The sequence below is a fragment of the Leuresthes tenuis genome, unplaced genomic scaffold, assembly GCF_036924035.1.
Source record: "Leuresthes tenuis unplaced genomic scaffold, fLeuTen1.0.hap1 SCAF_17, whole genome shotgun sequence".
NCBI classification, from domain to species: domain Eukaryota; kingdom Metazoa; phylum Chordata; class Actinopteri; order Atheriniformes; family Atherinopsidae; genus Leuresthes; species Leuresthes tenuis.
Genome location: NW_027325371.1, coordinates 29,681,637 through 29,701,924, shown reverse-complemented (window position 1 = coordinate 29,701,924; position 20,288 = coordinate 29,681,637). Strand labels below are relative to the sequence as shown.

The 20,288-nt window shown below is 42.9% G+C and overlaps 1 non-coding gene across 1 annotated transcript; it reads left to right on the top strand.

Annotated features, from left to right (window-relative positions):
• Nucleotides 1–9,946: 9,946 nt before the first annotated feature.
• On the top strand, nucleotides 9,947–10,060 carry LOC140274294 (U5 spliceosomal RNA). Its single transcript, XR_011908261.1, has one exon. It is a non-coding gene; the product is annotated as a U5 spliceosomal RNA (small nuclear RNA).
• The last annotated feature ends 10,228 nt before the right edge of the window (nucleotides 10,061–20,288 follow it).

Here is a 20,288-nt window from a genome sequence, read left to right as displayed (position 1 = left end):
TGCCTTGTCTTTTACTCTGTGCAAAAGACAAGGCAGCAACAAAAACACCACGAGAATCCCGTATTGAAGCTTTGTTCTGACCGCTCATTCAGTGTCGCGTTTCTTTCAAGCAATTCTCCCGGTTAGCCCACACTCGGCTCGCTCCCATAGCCGTGTTAAAGTCTACTTCACATTCACTCTCTTTTCTCTGCAGACTCTTGGGATTTTATCTATAAAATGAATTCCTTCACTCAAACTATGTTAAAACTGCTTTGTCGTTCATATTTACCATGTCTAGAAAGATTTAAACAAAAAAAACAACGTTGTACTTTGCAGTAAAAGAAAGAGCAAATCTAAAGTTTCAGGAATCCGAGAATAAGTTTACTTTCATGAGTTCTTCACGATTTCGGATTTTGCTATAAAATGAATTCCTTCACTCAAACTAAATTAAAACTGCTAAACCGCTAATCTGTTACATGTAAGGCAGATGTCAAATTCACCGAAATAGGATCTAAGGGTATTCGGCCAATCGAGCTGTAGCAGCTTCGGTAAAAGAGTATAAGTTGAAGAGTTTGTGAATAAAGGTGTGCGCACACATAGTGTGCTGTACGAAAATAGGCAGGGAGCAATGCCGGCTGGGGTATATGTTCTTGTATGTTGTTTGACTGTTTGATTTGAATGTGTTGTGTAAGTGTCCTGTTGAATGTTACATGTTTGGGCTTTGGCACGCTTCACTGTGGTTGTTAACTGTGTGGTGTGTCCTGAAATGTTATATGTTTGGGCTGTGTGACATGCTTAATGCTTGTGAGTAGCTACCCACTTATTCATATACTATCAAAGTATGTCCGGACTTCTTATGTTGTCAGTTCCCATCAAAAGCGGAAGCGGAGCTCTTCGGATGCAAGTGGGTGTGAATATCCCACCATACAAGTATGGTGGAGAGGAAGCTGTGAATGGCCGACCATAGTAAAAGGCGGGTGAGAGAAGGTGCGAATGTCAAACCATACATAATCAAAACAGGGAGCGGAGGTGTTCTGCTGTAAGAAGGTGTGAATGTCCAACCATAGTTGGTAAAAAGCGGGTAAGAAAAGGTTAAAATGCCCGACTGTACACAATCAATAGCGGGAACGGAGTTGTTCGGCTACTAAGAGGTGTGAAAGTCCGACCATGGTTTGTAAAAAGCGGGTAAGAAAAGGTGCGAATGCCCGACAATGTATGATCAAAAGAGGGAGTGGAGGTTTTCGGCTGCAAGAAGGTCTGAATGTCCAACCATAATTTGTAAAAACCGGGGAAGAAAAGGCTCGAAAGCCCGACTATACACCATCAAAAGTGGGAGCGGAGGTGTTCAGCTGCAAGACGGTCTGAATGTCCATCAATAATTGCTAGAAAACATGAAAGAAAATTTTCGAATATCAAACTGCACATGATCATAAGCGGGAGAGGAGGTGTTCAGCTGCAAGAAGGTGTGAATGTCTACCCATAATTACTGAAAAATGGGTAAGAAAAGGTGCGAATGCCCAACCATACATCATCAAAAGAGGGAGCGGAAGTGTTCCGCTGTAAGACGGTGTGAATGTCCGACCATAGATGGTAAAAAGCGGGTAAGAAAAGGTTAAATTACCCGACTGTACACAATCAAAAGAGGGAGCGGAGTTGTTCAGCTAAGAGAAGGTGTGAAAGTCCGACCTTGGTTTGTAAAAAGCGGGTAAGAAAAAGTTCGAATGCCCGAATATACACCATCAAAAGCGGAAGCGGAGGTGTTCGGCTGCAAGATATTGTGAACGTCCGACCAAAGTTTGTAAAAAGCAGTTAAGAAAAGGTTCGAATATCTAACCAAACATAATCAAAAGCGGGAGCAGAGCTGTTTGACTTGAAGTAGGTGTGAATGTCAGATCATAATTTGCAAAAAGCTGATGAGAAAGGGTGAGAATGCCGGACAATACACCATCAAATGCGGTAGCGGAGTTGTTCGGCTGTGAGTAGGTGTGAATCTCCAACCATAATTGCTGAAAAATGTGTTAGAAAAGGTAAAAATGCCGGCCCATACATAATCAAAATCGGGAGAGGTGGTGTTCAGCTGCAAGAAGGTCTAAATGTCCATCAATAATTGCTAGAAAACATGAAAGAAAATTTTCGAAAATCAAACCACACATGATCATAAGTGGGAGAGGAGGTGTTCAGCTGCAAGAAGGTGTGAATGTCCACCTATAATACCTGAAAAATGGGTAAAAAAAAGGTGCGAATGCCCAACCATACATCATCAAAAGCAGGAGTGCATGTGTTCGGCTACAAGAAGGTGTGAATGTCCAACCAAAGTTTGTAAAAAGCAGTTAAGAAAAGGTTCGAATATCCAACCATACATAATCAAAAGCGGGAGCAGAGCTGTTCGACTGCAAGTAGGTGTGAATGTCAGATCATAATTTGCAAAAAGCTGATGAGAAAGGGTGAGAATGCCCGACTATACATCATCAAATGCGGGAGCGGAGTTGTTCGGCTGTGAGTAGGTGTGAATCTCCGACCATAATTGCTGAAAAATGTGTTAGAATAGGTAAAAATGCCGGTCCATACATCATCAAAAGCGAGAGAGGTTGTGTTCGGCTGCAAGTAGGTGTGAATGTCCAGCCATAATTACTCACAAACGGGTAAGAAAAGGTAGTATTGCCAGACCATATATGATCAAAACAGGGAGCGGAGGTGGTTCAGCTGCAAGAAGGTTTGAATGTCCGACTAAAGTTCAAATATATTAAAGAAAGCGGGAGGAGAGGTCTTCGGATGAGAGTGGTTGAAAATTTCCAACCATAATGTATAAAATGCGGTAAAAAAAAGGTGTGATAGAACACTAAAAGGTGGAGCGGAAGTGTTTGGCTGCAAGAAGGTGTGAATATCCGACTATATTTGGTGAAAAGCAGGTGAAGCAAGGTCTGAATGCCCAACCTTACATCATCAAAAGCGAGATCAGAGGTGTTTGGCTGCAAGAAGGCCATAGTTTGCCAAAAGCGGGTAAGGTGCGAATGTCCGACTAAATATCAACAAAATTTGGGGCAGAGGTCTTCGGATGCAAGTGGGTGTGAATATCCAACCATACAAGTATGGTGGAGAGGAAGCTGTGAATAGCCGACCATAGTTTGGAAAAAGCGGGTAAGAAAAGGTTAAAATACCCGACTGTACACAATCAATAGCGGGAGCGGAGTTGTTCGGCTACTAAAAGGTGTGAAAGTCCGACCCTGGTTTGTAAAAAGCGGGTAAGAAAAGGTTCGAATGCCCGAACATACACCAACAAAAGAGGGAGCGGAGGTGTTCGGCTGCAAGAAGGTGTGAACGTCCGACCAAAGTTTGTAAAAAAGCAGTTAAGAAAAGGTTCGAATATCTAACCAAACATAATCAAAAGCGGGAGCAGAGATGTTCGACTGCAAGTAGGTGTGAATGTCAGAGAATAATTTGCAAAAAGCTGATGAGAAAGGGTGAGAAATCCCGACTATACACCATCAAATGCGGTAGCGGAGTTGTTCGGCTGTGAGTAGGTGTGATTCTCAAACCATAATTGCTGAAAAATGTGTTAGAAAAGGTAAGAATGCCGGTCCATACATCATCAAAAGCGGGAGAGGTGGTGTTCGGCTGCAAGTAGGTGTGAATGTCCATCAATAATTGCTTTAAAACATGAAAGAAAATTTTCGAATATCAAACCTTACATGATCATTAGCGGGAGAGGAGGTGTTCAGCTGCAAGAAGATGTGAATATCCACCCATAATTACTGAAAAATGGGTAGGAAAAGATGCGAATGTCCAACCATATACCATCAAAAGCGGAAGCGGGGGTGTTCGGCTGCAAGAAGGTGTGAACGTCCGACCAAAGTTTGTAAAAAGCAGTTAAGAAAAGGTTTGAATATCCAACCGAACATAATCAAAAGCGGGAGCAGAGCTGTTTGACTGCAAGTAGGTGTGAATGTCAGATCATAATTGCTGAAAAATGTGATAGAAAAGACTAGAATGCCGGACAATACATCATCAAAAGCGGGAGAGGTGGTTTTTCGGCTGCAAGTAGGTGTGAATGTCCAGCCATAATTACTCACAAACGGGTAAGAAAAGGTACTATTGCCAGACCATATATGATCAAAACAGGGAGCGGAGGTGGTTCAGCTGCAAGAAGGTTTGAATGTCCGACTAAAGTTTGTAAAAAGCGGGTAAGACAAGGTGTGAATGCCCGACAATGTATGATCAAAAGAGGAGCGGAGGTTTTCGGCTGCAAGAAGGTCTGAATGTCCACCCATAATTACTGAAAAATGGGTAAGAAAAGGTGCGAAAGCCCAACCGCACATGAGAAGGTGTTCGACTGCAAGTAGGTGTGAATGTAAGTTCATAATTTGTAAAAAGCGGGTAAGAAAAGGTAAGAATGCCCAACCATAAATTATCAAAAGCGGCAGCAGAGTTTCGGCTGGTATTTATCAATGTCTAGATAGATTTCAACAAAAAACAACGTTGTACTTTGCAGTAAAAGAAAGAGCCAATCAAAAGTTTTAGGAATCCGAGAATAAGCTTATTTTCATGAGTTCTGCACGATTTCGGATTTTATGTATAAAATGAATTTCTTCACGCAAACTAAGTTAACACTGCTTTGTATTTCATATGTACCCATTTCTACATATATTTCAAGCATAAACTTCCTCATACTACCCTGAATGAGAAAGAACCACACTTGTGATTAAGCCATACGCCCCTTTTGAGGAGTTCTGCATGATTTGGGATTTTATCTATAAAATCAATTCCTTCACTCAAACTATGTTAAAACGGCTTTTACCTTCATATTTATCAATGTCTCGATAGATTTAAACAAAAAAACAACGTTGTACTTTGCAGTAAAAGAAAGAGCCAATCAAAAGTTTTAGGAATCCGAGAATAAGCTTATTTTCATGAGTTCTGCACGATTTCGGATTTTATGTATAAAATGAATTCATTCACTCAAACCAAGTTAAAACTGCTTTTTCCTTCATGTTTATCAATGTCTAGATCAACTTCAACAAAGAACAACATTGTATTTTGCAGTAGAAGAAAGAGCAACACTGAAGGATCAGGAATCCGAGAATAAGCTTATTTTCTTATGGGCAAGTGGGAACTGCTTTGTCCTTCATATTTATCAATGTGTAGATGGATTTCAACTTCTTCTACTGCAAAGTCCAATGTTTTTCTTTGTTGAAGTCGATCTAGACATTGATGAATATGGAAGGACAAAGCAGTTTTAACTTGGTTTGAGCAAAGCAATTCATTTTATAGCAAAATCCGAAATCGTGCAGAACTCATGAAAGCAGGCTTATACTCGGATTCCTGAAACTTTAGATTTGCTCTTTCTTTTACTGCAAAGTACAACGTTGTTTTTTTGTTTAAATATTTCTAGACATGGTAAATATGAAGGACAAATCAGTTTTAACATAGTTTGAGTGAAGTAATGCATTTTATAAGCAAAATCCCAAATCATGCAGAACTCACGAAATGCTTTTTCTCGCTTTTCACTGCTTTTTACAAACTTTGGTCGGACGTTCACACCTTCTTGCATCCGAACACCTCCGCTTCCGCTTTTGATGATGTATATTCGGGCATTCGAACCTTTTTTTACCCGCTTTTTACAAACCATTGTCGGACTTTCACACCTTCTTGCAGCCGAACACCACCTCTCCCGCTTTTGATGATGTATGGTCCAGTATTCTTACCTTTTCTAACACATTTTTCAGCAATTATGGTCGGACATTCACACCTACTCACAGCTGGACACCTCCGCTCCCGCTTTTGATCATACAATGTCGGGACATCGCTCCTTGTCTTACCAGCTTTTTACAAACTTTAGTCGAACATTCACACCTTCTTGCAGCTGAACACCTCCGCTCCCGCTTTTGATGATGTATAGTCGGGCTTTCGAGCCTTTTCTTACCCGGTTTTTACAAATTATGGTTGGACATTCAGACCTTGCAGCCGAACACCTCCGCTCTCTCTTTTGATCATACATTGTTGGGCATTCGCACCTTGTCTTACCCGCTTTTTACAAACTATAGTCAGACATTCACACCTTGCAGCTGAACCTCCGCTCCCTGTTTTGATCATGTATGGTCTGGCAATACTACCTTTTCTTCCCCCGTTTGTGAGTAATTATGGCTGGACATTCACACCTACTTGCAGTCGAACAGCTCTGCTCCCGCTTTTGATTATGTTTGGTTGGATATTCGAACATTTTCTTAACTGCTTTTTACAAACCATGGTCGGACTGTCACACCTTCTTGTAGCCAAACACATCCGCTCCCGCTATTGACTGTGTACAGTCGGGTATTTTAACCTTTTCTTACCCGCTTTTTACCAACTATGGTCGGACATTCACACCGTCTTAAAGCGGAACACCTCCGCTCCCGCTTTTTATGGTGTATAGTCGGGCATTCGAACCTTTTCTTACCCGCTATTTACAAACTATGGTAGGACATTCAAACCTTCGTGTATCCGAAAACCTCCGCTCTCTCTTTTGATCATACATTGTGGGACATTCGCACCTTTTCTTACCCGCTTTTTACAAACCATGGTTGGACTGTCACACCTTCTTGTAGCCGAACACATCCGCTCCCGCTATTGATTGTGTACAGTCGGGTATTTTAACCTTTTCTTACCCGCTTTTTACCAAGTATGGTCGGACATTCACACCTTCGTACAGCGGAACACCTCCGCTCCCTCTTTTGATGGTGTATGTTCGGGCATTCAAACCTTTTCTTACCCGCTTTTTCCAAACTATGGTCGGCTATTCACAGCTTCCTCTCCACCATACTTGTATGGTGGGATATTCACACCCACTTGCATCCGAAAACCTCCGCCCCAAATTTTGTTGATATTTAGTCGGACATTCGCACCTTACCCGCTTTTGGCAAACTATGGCCTTCTTGCAGCCAAACAACTCTGATCATGCTTTTGATGATGTAAGGTTGGGCATTCAGACCTTGCTTCACCTGCTTTTCACCAAATATAGTCGGACATTCACACCTTCTTGCAGCCGAACACTTCCGCTCCACCTTTTAGTGTTCTATCACACCTTTTTTTTCACCGCATTTTATACATTATGGTTTGAAATTTTCAACCACTTTCATCCAAAGACCTCTCCTCCCGCTTTTGTTAATATATTTGAACTTTAGTTTGACATTCAAACCTTCTTGCAGCTGAACCACCTCCGCTCCCTGTTTTGATCATATATGGTCTGGCAATACTACCTTTTCTTACCCGTTTGTGAGTAATTATGGCTGGACATTCACACCTACTTGCAGCCGAACACAACCTCTCTCGCTTTTGATGATGTATGGACCGGCATTTTTACCTTTTCTAACACATTTTTCAGCAATTATGGTCGGAGATTCACACCTACTCACAGCCGAACAACTCCGCTCCGGCATTTGATGATGTATAGTCGGGCATTCTCACCCTTTCTCATCAGCTTTTTGCAAATTATGATCTGACATTCACACCTACTTGCAGTCGAACAGCTCTGCTCCCGCTTTTGATTATGTATGGTTGGATATTCGAACCTTTTCTTAACTGCTTTTTACAAACTTTGGTTGGACGTTCACACCTTCTTGCAGCCGAACACATGCACTCCTGCTTTTGATGATGTATGGTTGGGCATTCACACCTTTTTTTTGCCCATTTTTCAGGAATTATGGGTGGACATTCACACCTTTTAGCTGAACACCTCCTATCCCACTTATGATCATGTGCGGTTTGATTTTCGAAAAGTTTCTTTCATGTTTTCTAGCAATTATTGATGGACATGTAGACCTACTTGCAGCCGAACACAACCTCTCTCGCTTTTGATGATGTATGGACCGGCATTTTTACCTTTTCTAACACATTTTTCAGCAATTATGGTCGGAGATTCACACCTACTCACAGCCGAACAACTCCGCTCCGGCATTTGATGATGTATAGTCGGGCATTCTCACCCTTTCTCATCAGCTTTTTGCAAATTATGATCTGACATTCACACCTACTTGCAGTCGAACAGCTCTGCTCCCGCTTTTGATTATGTTTGGTTAGATATTCGAACCTTTTCTTAACTGCTTTTTACAAACTTTGGTCGGACGTTCACAATATCTTGCAGCCGAACACCTCCGCTTCCGCTTTTGATGGTGTATATTCGGGCATACGAACCTTTTCTTACCCGCTTTTTACAAACCAAGGTCGGACTTTCACACCTTCTCTTAGCTGAACAACTCCGCTCCCTCTTTTGATTGTGTACAGTCGGGTAATTTAACCTTTTCTTACCCGCTTTTTACCATCTATGGTCGGACATTCATACCGTCTTACAGCGGAACACCTCCGCTCCCTCTTTTGATGATGTATGGTTAGGCATTCGCACCTTTTCTTACCCCTTTTTCAGTAATTATGGGTAGACATTCACACCTTCTTGCAGCTGAACACCTCCTCTCCTGCTTATGATCATGTGCAGTTTGATATTCGAAAATTTTCTTTCATGTTTTCTAGCAATTATTGATGGACATTCAGACCGTCTTGAAGCTGAACACCTCCGCTCCCACTTTTGATGGTGTATAGTCGGGCTTTCGAGCCTTTTCTTACCCGCTTTTTACAAACTATGGTCGGATATTCAAACCTTCTTGTAGCCGAACACATCCACTCCTGCTTTTGATGATGTATGGTTGGGCATTCGAACCTACTTGTTGCCCGCTTTTCATTAATTATGGGTGGACATTCACACCTTGTCGCAGCCAAACAACTCCGCTCCCGCTATTGATTGTGTACAGTCGGGTATTTTAACCTTTTCTTACCCGCTTTTTACCAACTATGGTTGGACATTCACACCTTCTTACAGCAGAACACCTCCGCTCCCTGTTTTGATTATGTATGGTCGGCCATTCACAGCTTCCTCTCCACCATACTTGTATGGTGGGATATTCACACCCACTTGCATCCGAAGACCTCCGCTTCCGCTTTTGATGGGAACTGACAACATAAGAAGTCCGGACATACTTTGATAGTATATGAATAAGTGGGTAGCTACTGACAAGCATTAAGCATGTCACACAGCCCAAACATATAATATTTCAGGACACACCACACAGTTAACAACCACAGTGAAGCGTGTCAAAGCCCAAACATGTAACATTCAACAGGACACTTACACAACACATTCAAATCAAACAGTCAGACAACATACAAGAACATATACCCCAGCCGGCATTGCTCCCTGCCTATTTTCGTACAGCACACTATGTGTGCGCACACCTTTATTCACAAACTCTTCAACTTATACTCTTTTACCGAAGCTGCTACAGCTCGATTGGCCGAATACCCTTTGATCCTATTTCGGTGAATTTGACATCTGCCTTACATATAACAGATTAGCGGTTTAGCAGTTTTAATTTAGTTTGAGTGAAGGAATTCATTTTATAGCAAAATCCGAAATCGTGAAGAACTCATGAAAGTAAGCTTATTCTCGGATTCCTGAAACTTTAGATTTGCTCTTTCTTTTACTGCAAAGTACAACGTTGTTTTTTTTGTTTAAATCTTTCTAGACATGGTAAATATTAAGGACAAAGCAGTTTTCACATAGTTTGAGTGAAGGAATTCATTTTATAGATAAAATCCCAAGAGTCTGCTGAGAAAAGAGAGTGAATGCGAAGTAGACTTTAACACGGCTATGGGAGCGAGCCGAGTGTGGGCTAACCAGGAGAATTGCTTGAAAGAAACGCGACCCCGAATGAGCGGTCAGAACAAAGCCTCAATACGGGATTCTCGTGGTGTTTTTGTTGCTGCCTTGTCTTTTGCACAGAGTAAAAGACAAGGCAGCCATCGAATAGGGCCCGATTGTTCCTACTTGGTCAGCCGAGGAGCAAGGGGGGGGGAGCAAGCGTCTCAACCAAGCAAAGCTCACCATGGGGAAGGTGGCTATGCCAACAAGCCTCATGCCCTGCTCCCGCAGTGACGGATAATCGTACTCTGGTTTCTCTTCATAACGTACAAGTCTTTCGCCTTTTACTAAAGATTTCTGTGGAGAGCAGCACTAATGAGTTGTTTCTATTTTTGGCAGGCTTTACCTTTGCGGGTGAAGCCCTTTCTGTCTGTGCAAAAGAAATCTTGTTACTGTGCAGAGTGACTTCTCTGAGTAGAGTCGCCTTACTTGTTGCGACTGTGCCGATGTTCGAAGCTGGAGTGCAAAGTTGTTGCTTGAATGGTGCTTGCTGGAGCGTGCGGGAGTGCAAAGTTATACCATTTAAAAGGGCTGAAGAGTGCTCAGTGCAGCGGGTGGGCGACACTCTGGCCACCTTGAAAACCGAGGTTACATCCACTACCAGGGGCAGCCCAAGTTCTGCCGCAAGTGTGGTGAGCATGGGCACCTGGTTGAGGCTTGTACCAAGGTGTTATGTGGGAAGAGCAGAGAAATTGGGCAAACTTTTGGAGAGTGTCCAAATGGCAGGAAATGTAATCTCTGTGGAGAATTAAATCACCTCTTCAGAGATTGCCCTAAATCTTTTGCCAACAAATTAAAGACGGTAAAGCCACAGTCAAGCCAACAAAGAGAAGGACCAAAGGTGGCAGTTGGTGAACAAAGTGAAGAGGTTGACCCAATAAATTCAAACTTCCCGCCAAAAGCTTGGATTGGAAGTGAGGAGCAAAAAGGGGAGGGGCCTGTAGAGGCCTCACCACTCAGTGTTGAAGTCTGTGAGAATTCACAGGCAGAGGGTGGAGCTACGCTAAATGAGGAGGAAGAGCAGACAGGTGAGTCTAGTGAAGATACTCACCTCCCCGAAGGTCAACAGAAGGTCAATTTGTTGATAGGCATTCATTTATTTCTTCACTTCTGATGAAGTTTCAACAATAAACAACAAACTTTGTATTATTAGAAAGAACCAGAATCATTCTTCAGGAATCCGAAAATAAGCTCTATTTTATGAGTTATGCACGAATTCGGATTCTCCTATAAAACGAATTCATTAACTCAAACCAAGTTAAGACTGCTTTGTCCTTCATATTTATTCATGTCTAATCAAGTTTCAACGATAAACAACGTTGTACTTTGTAGAATGAGAAAGAACTTCTTCAGCAATAAGCATCTCTCGACATATGACGAAGTACAGATTTTGCTATAAAATTAATTCCTTCTATCAGCCTGACTTAAAACTGTTTGTCCTCCTTATTTATCCACTTCAAATCAAGTTTCAACAAATAAAAAAAAGTTGTAGTTTGAGAAAGTACAACTTAATCTTCAGCAATCAGTATAAAAAGAGGTGCAAATGCCAACCATACATACCTACAAGGTGAAGCGGAAGTATTCAGCTGCAAGTAGGTGTGAATGTCCGACTATAATTTGTAAAAAGCGGGTAAGAAAAGGTTCGAATGCCCGACTATATATTAACAAAAGCGGGAGGAGAGGTCTTCGGATGAGAGTGGGTGAGAATTTCCAACCATAATCTATAAAATACGGTGAAAAAAAATATGTGAATGCCTCATAGAACAGTAAAAGCGGAAGTGTTCGGCTGCAAGAAGGTGTGAATGTCCGACTATATTTGGTGAAAAGCAGGTGAAGCAAGGTCTGAATGCCCAACCTTATATCATCAAAAGCTAGATCAGAGGTGTTAGGCTGCAAGAAGGCCATAGTTTTCCAAAAGCGGGTAAGGTGCGAATGTCCGACTAAATATCAACAAAAGTGGGGGCGGAGGTCTTCGGATGCAAGTGGGTGTGAATATCCCACCATACAAGTATGGTGGAGAGGAAGCTGTGAATAGCCGACCATAGTTTGGAAAAAGCGGGTAAGAAAAGGTTTGAATGCCCGAACATACACCATCAAAAGAGGGAGCGGAGGTGTTCCGCTGTACGAAGGTGTGAATGTCCGACCATACTTGGTAAAAAGCGGGTAAGAAAAGGTTAAAATACCCGACTGTACACAATCAATAGCGGGAGCGGAGTTGTTCGGCTACAAGAAGGTGTGAAAGTCTGACCATGGTTTGTAAAAACCGGGAAGAAAAGGTGCGAATGTCCGACAATGTATGATCAAAAGAGAGAGCGGAGGTTTTCGGATACACGAAAGTTTGAATGTCCTACCATAGTTTGTAAATAGCGGGTAAGAAAAGGTTCAAATGCCCGACTATACACCATAAAAAGCGGGAGCGGAGGTGTTCCGCTGTAAGACGGTGTGAATGTCCGACCATAGTTGGTAAAAAGCGGGTAAGAAAAGGTTAAAATACCCGACTGTACAAAATCAATAGCGGGAGCGGAGTTGTTCGGCTACAAGAAGGTGTGAAAGTCAGACCCTGGTTTGTAAAAAGCAGTTAAGAAAAGGTTCGAATATCCAACCAAACATAATCAAAAGCGGGAGCAGAGCTGTTCGGCTGCAAGAAGGTGTGAACGTCCAGCCATAATTACTCACAAACGGGGGAAGAAAAGGTAGTATTGCCAGACCATACATGATCAAAACAGGGAGCGGAGGTTCAGCTGCAAGGTGTGAATGTCTGACTATAGTTTGTAAAAAGCGGGTAAGACAAGGTGCGAATGCCCGACAATGTATGATCAAAAGAGAGAGCGGAGGTGTTCGGCTGCAAGGTCTGAATGTCCAACCATAATTTGTAAAAACCGGGTAAGAAAAGGCTCGAAAGCCCGACTATACATCATCAAAAGCGGGAGCGGAGGTGTTCAGCTGCAAGAAGGTGTGAATGTTCGACTAAAGTTTGTAAAAAGCTGGTAAGACAAGGAGCGATGTCCCGACATTGTATGATCAAAAGCAGGAGCGGAGGTGTCCAGCTGTGAGTAGGTGTGAATGTCCGACCATAATTGCTGAAAAATGTGTTAGAAAAGGTAAGAATACTGGACCATACATCATCAAAAGCGGGAGAGGTGGTGTTCGGCTGCAAGAACGTGTGAAAGTCCAACAATGGTTTGTAAAAAGCGGGTAATAAAAGGTTCGAATGCCCGAATATACATCATCAAAAGCGGAAGCGGAGGTGTTCGGATGCAAGAAGGTGTGAACGTCCAACCAAAGTTTGTAAAAAGCAGTTAAGAAAAGGTTCGAATATCCAACCATACATAATCAAAAGCGGGAGCAGAGCTGTTCGACTGCAAGTAGGTGTGAATGTCAGATCATAATTTGCAAAAAGCTGATGAGAAAGGGTGAGAATGCCCGACTATACACCATCAAATGCGGGAGCGGAGTTGTTCGGCTGTGAGTAGGTGTGAATCTCCGACCATAATTGCTGAAAAATGTGTTAGAAAAGGTAAGAATGCCGGTCCATACATCATCAAAAGCGAGAGAGGTTGTTTTCGGCTGCAAGTAGGTGTGACTGTTCGACTAAAGTTTGTAAAAAGTGGGTAAGACAAGGTGCGAATGCCTGACAATGTATGATCAAAAGCGGGAGCGGAGGTGTTCAGCTGCAAGAAGGTCTACATGTCCATCAATAATTGCTAGAAAACATGAAAGAAACTTTTCGAAAATCAAACCGCACATGATCATAAGTGGGATAGGAGGTGTTCAGCTGCAAGGTATGAATGTCCACCCATAATTCCTGAAAAATGGGCAAAAAAAAGGTGTGAATGCCCGACTATACATCATCAAATGCGGGAGCGGAGTTGTTCGGCTGTGAGTAGGTGTGAATCTCCGACTATATTTGGTGAAAAGCAGGTGAAGCAAGGTCTGAATGCCATACCTTACATCATCAAAAGCGAGATCAGAGGTGTTTGGCTGCAAGAAGGCCATAGTTTGCCAAAAGCGGGTAAGGTGCGAATGTCCGACTAAATATCAACAAAATTTGGGGCGGAGGTCTTCGGATGCAAGTGGGTGTGAATGTCCGACTATATTTGGTGAAAAGCAGGTGAAGCAAGGTCTGAATGCCCAACCTTACATCATCAAAAGCGAGATCAGAGGTGTTTGGCTGCAAGAAGGCCATAGTTTGCCAAAAGCGGGTAAGATGCGAATGACCGACTAAATATCAACAAAAGTGGGGGCGGAGGTCTTCGGATGCAAGTGGGTGTGAATATCCCACCATACAAGTATGGTGGAGAGGAAGCTGTGAATGGCCGACCATAGTAAAAGGCGGGTGAGAGAAGGTGCGAATGTCAAACCATACATAATCAAAACAGGGAGCGGAGGTGTTCTGCTGTAAGAAGGTGTGAATGTCCAACCATAGTTGGTAAAAAGCGGGTAAGAAAAGGTTAAAATACCCGACTGTACACAATCAATAGCGGGAGCGGAGTTGTTCGGCTCCTAAAAGGTGTGAAAGTCCGACCATGGTTTGTAAAAAGCGGGTAAGAAAAGGTGCGAATGCCCGACAATGTATGATCAAAAGAGGGAGTGGAGGTTTTCGGCTGCAAGAAGGTCTGAATGTCCAACCATAATTTGTAAAAACCGGGGAAGAAAAGTGGGAGCGGAGGTGTTCAGCTGCAAGACGGTCTGAATGTCCATCAATAATTGCTAGAAAACATGAAAGAAAATTTTCGAATATCAAACTGCACATGATCATAAGCGGGAGAGGAGGTGTTCAGCTGCAAGAAGGTGTGAATGTCTACCCATAATTACTGAAAAATGGGTAAGAAAAGGTGCGAATGCCTAACCATACATCATCAAAAGAGGGAGCGGAGGTGTTCCGCTGTAAGACGGTGTGAATGTCCGACCATAGATGGTAAAAAGCGGGTAAGAAAAGGTTAAATTACCCGACTGTACACAATCAAAAGAGGGAGCGGAGTTGTTCAGCTAAGAGAAGGTGTGAAAGTCCGACCTTGGTTTGTAAAAAGCGGGTAAGAAAAGGTTCGTATGCCCGAATATACACCATCAAAAGCGGAAGCGGAGGTGTTCGGCTGCAAGATATTGTGAACGTCCGACCAAAGTTTGTAAAAAGCAGTTAAGAAAAGGTTTGAATATCTAACCAAACATAATCAAAAGCGGGAGCAGAGCTGTTCGACTGGAAGTAGGTGTGAATGTCAGATCATAATTTGCAAAAAGCTGATGAGAAAGGGTGAGAATGCCCGACTATACACCATCAAATGCGGTAGCGGAGTTGTTCGGCTGTGAGTAGGTGTGAATCTCCAACCATAATTGCTGAAAAATGTGTTAGAAAAGGTAAAAATGCCGGTCCATACATCATCAAAATCGGGAGAGGTGGTGTTCAGCTGCAAGAAGGTCTAAATGTCCATCAATAATTGCTAGAAAACATGAAAGAAAATTTTCGAAAATGAAACCACACATGATCATAAGTGGGAGAGGAGGTGTTCAGCTGCAAGAAGGTGTGAATGTCCACCCATAATACCTGAAAAATGGGTAAAAAAAAAGGTGCGAATGCCCAACCATACATCATCAAAAGCAGGAGTGCATGTGTTCGGCTACAAGAAGGTGTGAACGTCCAACCAAAGTTTGTAAAAAGCAGTTAAGAAAAGGTTCGAATATCCAACCATACATAATCAAAAGCGGGAGCAGAGCTGTTCGACTGCAAGTAGGTGTGAATGTCAGATCATAATTTGCAAAAAGCTGATGAGAAAGGGTGAGAATGCCCGACTATACACCATCAAATGCAGGAGCGGAGTTGTTCGGCTGTGAGTAGGTGTGAATCTCCGACCATAATTGCTGAAAAATGTGTTAGAAAAGGTAAGAATGCCGGTCCATACATCATCAAAAGCGAGAGAGGTTGTGTTCGGCTGCAAGTAGGTGTGACTGTTCGACTAAAGTTTGTAAAAAGTGGGTAAGACAAGGTGCGAATGCCTGACAATGTATGATCAAAAGCGGGAGCGGAGGTGTTCAGCTGCAAGAAGGTCTACATGTCCATCAATAATTGCTAGAAAACATGAAAGAAACTTTTCGAAAATCAAACCGCACATGATCATAAGTGGGATAGGAGGTGTTCAGCTGCAAGGTATGAATGTCCACCCATAATTCCTGAAAAATGGGCAAAAAAAAGGTGTGAATGCCCGACTATACATCATCAAATGCGGGAGCGGAGTTGTTCGGCTGTGAGTAGGTGTGAATCTCCGACTATATTTGGTGAAAAGCAGGTGAAGCAAGGTCTGAATGCCATACCTTACATCATCAAAAGCGAGATCAGAGGTGTTTGGCTGCAAGAAGGCCATAGTTTGCCAAAAGCGGGTAAGGTGCGAATGTCCGATTAAATATCAACAAAATTTGGGGCGGAGGTCTTCGGATGCAAGTGGGTGTGAATGTCCGACTATATTTGGTGAAAAGCAGGTGAAGCAAGGTCTGAATGCCCAACCTTACATCATCAAAAGCGAGATCAGAGGTGTTTGGCTGCAAGAAGGCCATAGTTTGCCAAAAGCGGGTAAGATGCGAATGACTGACTAAATATCAACAAAAGTGGGGGCGGAGGTCTTCGGATGCAAGTGGGTGTGAATATCCCACCATACAAGTATGGTGGAGAGGAAGCTGTGAATGGCCGACCATAGTAAAAGGCGGGTGAGAGAAGGTGCGAATGTCAAACCATACATAATCAAAACAGGGAGCGGAGGTGTTCTGCTGTAAGAAGGTGTGAATGTCCAACCATAGTTGGTAAAAAGCGGGTAAGAAAAGGTTAAAATACCCGACTGTACACAATCAATAGCGGGAGCGGAGTTGTTCGGCTCCTAAAAGGTGTGAAAGTCCGACCATGGTTTGTAAAAAGCGGGTAAGAAAAGGTGCGAATGCCCGACAATGTATGATCAAAAGAGGGAGTGGAGGTTTTCGGCTGCAAGAAGGTCTGAATGTCCAACCATAATTTGTAAAAACCGGGGAAGAAAAGTGGGAGCGGAGGTGTTCAGCTGCAAGACGGTCTGAATGTCCATCAATAATTGCTAGAAAACATGAAAGAAAATTTTCGAATATCAAACTGCACATGATCATAAGCGGGAGAGGAGGTGTTCAGCTGCAAGAAGGTGTGAATGTCTACCCATAATTACTGAAAAATGGGTAAGAAAAGGTGCGAATGCCTAACCATACATCATCAAAAGAGGGAGCGGAGGTGTTCCGCTGTAAGACGGTGTGAATGTCCGACCATAGATGGTAAAAAGCGGGTAAGAAAAGGTTAAATTACCCGACTGTACACAATCAAAAGAGGGAGCGGAGTTGTTCAGGTAAGAGAAGGTGTGAAAGTCCGACCTTGGTTTGTAAAAAGCGGGTAAGAAAAGGTTCGTATGCCCGAATATACACCATCAAAAGCGGAAGCGGAGGTGTTCGGCTGCAAGATATTGTGAACGTCCGACCAAAGTTTGTAAAAAGCAGTTAAGAAAAGGTTTGAATATCTAACCAAACATAATCAAAAGCGGGAGCAGAGCTGTTCGACTGGAAGTAGGTGTGAATGTCAGATCATAATTTGCAAAAAGCTGATGAGAAAGGGTGAGAATGCCCGACTATACACCATCAAATGCGGTAGCGGAGTTGTTCGGCTGTGAGTAGGTGTGAATCTCCAACCATAATTGCTGAAAAATGTGTTAGAAAAGGTAAAAATGCCGGTCCATACATAATCAAAATCGGGAGAGGTGGTGTTCAGCTGCAAGAAGGTCTAAATGTCCATCAATAATTGCTAGAAAACATGAAAGAAAATTTTCGAAAATCAAACCACACATGATCATAAGTGGGAGAGGAGGTGTTCAGCTGCAAGAAGGTGTGAATGTCCACCCATAATACCTGAAAAATGGGTAAAAAAAAAGGTGCGAATACCCAACCATACATCATCAAAAGCAGGAGTGCATGTGTTCGGCTACAAGAAGGTGTGAACGTCCAACCAAAGTTTGTAAAAAGCAGTTAAGAAAAGGTTCGAATATCCAACCATACATAATCAAAAGCGGGAGCAGAGCTGTTCGACTGCAAGTAGGTGTGAATGTCAGATCATAATTTGCAAAAAGCTGATGAGAAAGGGTGAGAATGCCCGACTATACACCATCAAATGCAGGAGCGGAGTTGTTCGGCTTTGAGTAGGTGTGAATCTCCGACCATAATTGCTGAAAAATGTGTTAGAAAAGGTAAGAATGCCGGTCCATACATCATCAAAAGCGAGAGAGGTTGTGTTCGGCTGCAAGTAGGTGTGACTGTTCGACTAAAGTTTGTAAAAAGTGGGTAAGACAAGGTGCAAATGCCTGACAATGTATGATCAAAAGCGGGAGCGGAGGTGTTCAGCTGCAAGAAGGTCTACATGTCCATCAATAATTGCTAGAAAACATGAAAGAAACTTTTCGAAAATCAAACCGCACATGATCATAAGTGGGATAGGAGGTGTTCAGCTGCAAGGTATGAATGTCCACCCATAATTCCTGAAAAATGGGCAAAAAAAAGGTGTGAATGCCCGACTATACATCATCAAATGCGGGAGCGGAGTTGTTCGGCTGTGAGTAGGTGTGAATCTCCGACTATATTTGGTGAAAAGCAGGTGAAGCAAGGTCTGAATGCCATACCTTACATCATCAAAAGCGAGATCAGAGGTGTTTGGCTGCAAGAAGGCCATAGTTTGCCAAAAGCGGGTAAGGTGCGAATGTCCGATTAAATATCAACAAAATTTGGGGCGGAGGTCTTCGGATGCAAGTGGGTGTGAATGTCCGACTATATTTGGTGAAAAGCAGGTGAAGCAAGGTCTGAATGCCCAACCTTACATCATCAAAAGCGAGATCAGAGGTGTTTGGCTGCAAGAAGGCCATAGTTTGCCAAAAGCGGGTAAGATGCGAATGACTGACTAAATATCAACAAAAGTGGGGGCGGAGGTCTTCGGATGCAAGTGGGTGTGAATATCCCACCATACAAGTATGGTGGAGAGGAAGCTGTGAATGGCCGACCATAGTAAAAGGCGGGTGAGAGAAGGTGCGAATGTCAAACCATACATAATCAAAACAGGGAGCGGAGGTGTTCTGCTGTAAGAAGGTGTGAATGTCCAACCATAGTTGGTAAAAAGCGGGTAAGAAAAGGTTAAAATACCCGACTGTACACAATCAATAGCGGGAGCGGAGTTGTTCGGCTCCTAAAAGGTGTGAAAGTCCGACCATGGTTTGTAAAAAGCGGGTAAGAAAAGGTGCGAATGCCCGACAATGTATGATCAAAAGAGGGAGTGGAGGTTTTCGGCTGCAAGAAGGTCTGAATGTCCAACCATAATTTGTAAAAACCGGGGAAGAAAAGTGGGAGCGGAGGTGTTCAGCTGCAAGACGGTCTGAATGTCCATCAATAATTGCTAGAAAACATGAAAGAAAATTTTCGAATATCAAACTGCACATGATCATAAGCGGGAGAGGAGGTGTTCAGCTGCAAGAAGGTGTGAATGTCTACCCATAATTACTGAAAAATGGGTAAGAAAAGGTGCGAATGCCTAACCATACATCATCAAAAGAGGGAGCGGAGGTGTTCCGCTGTAAGACGGTGTGAATGTCCGACCATAGATGGTAAAAAGCGGGTAAGAAAAGGTTAAATTACCCGACTGTACACAATCAAAAGAGGGAGCGGAGTTGTTCAGGTAAGAGAAGGTGTGAAAGTCCGACCTTGGTTTGTAAAAAGCGGGTAAGAAAAGGTTCGTATGCCCGAATATACACCATCAAAAGCGGAAGCGGAGGTGTTCGGCTGCAAGATATTGTGAACGTCCGACCAAAGTTTGTAAAAAGCAGTTAAGAAAAGGTTTGAATATCTAACCAAACATAATCAAAAGCGGGAGCAGAGCTGTTCGACTGGAAGTAGGTGTGAATGTCAGATCATAATTTGCAAAAAGCTGATGAGAAAGGGTGAGAATGCCCGACTATACACCATCAAATGCGGTAGCGGAGTTGTTCGGCTGTGAGTAGGTGTGAATCTCCAACCATAATTGCTGAAAAATGTGTTAGAAAAGGTAAAAATGCCGGTCCATACATAATCAAAATCGGGAGAGGTGGTGTTCAGCTGCAAGAAGGTCTAAATGTCCATCAATAATTGCTAGAAAACATGAAAGAAAATTTTCGAAAATCAAACCACACATGATCATAAGTGGGAGAGGAGGTGTTCAGCTGCAAGAAGGTGTGAATGTCCACCCATAATACCTGAAAAATGGGTAAAAAAAAAGGTGCGAATACCCAACCATACATCATCAAAAGCAGGAGTGCATGTGTTCGGCTACAAGAAGGTGTGAACGTCCAACCAAAGTTTGTAAAAAGCAGTTAAGAAAAGGTTCGAATATCCAACCATACATAATCAAAAGCGGGAGCAGAGCTGTTCGACTGCAAGTAGGTGTGAATGTCAGATCATAATTTGCAAAAAGCTGATGAGAAAGGGTGAGAATGCCCGACTATACACCATCAAATGCAGGAGCGGAGTTGTTCGGCTGTGAGTAGGTGTGAATCTCCGACCATAATTGCTGAAAAAT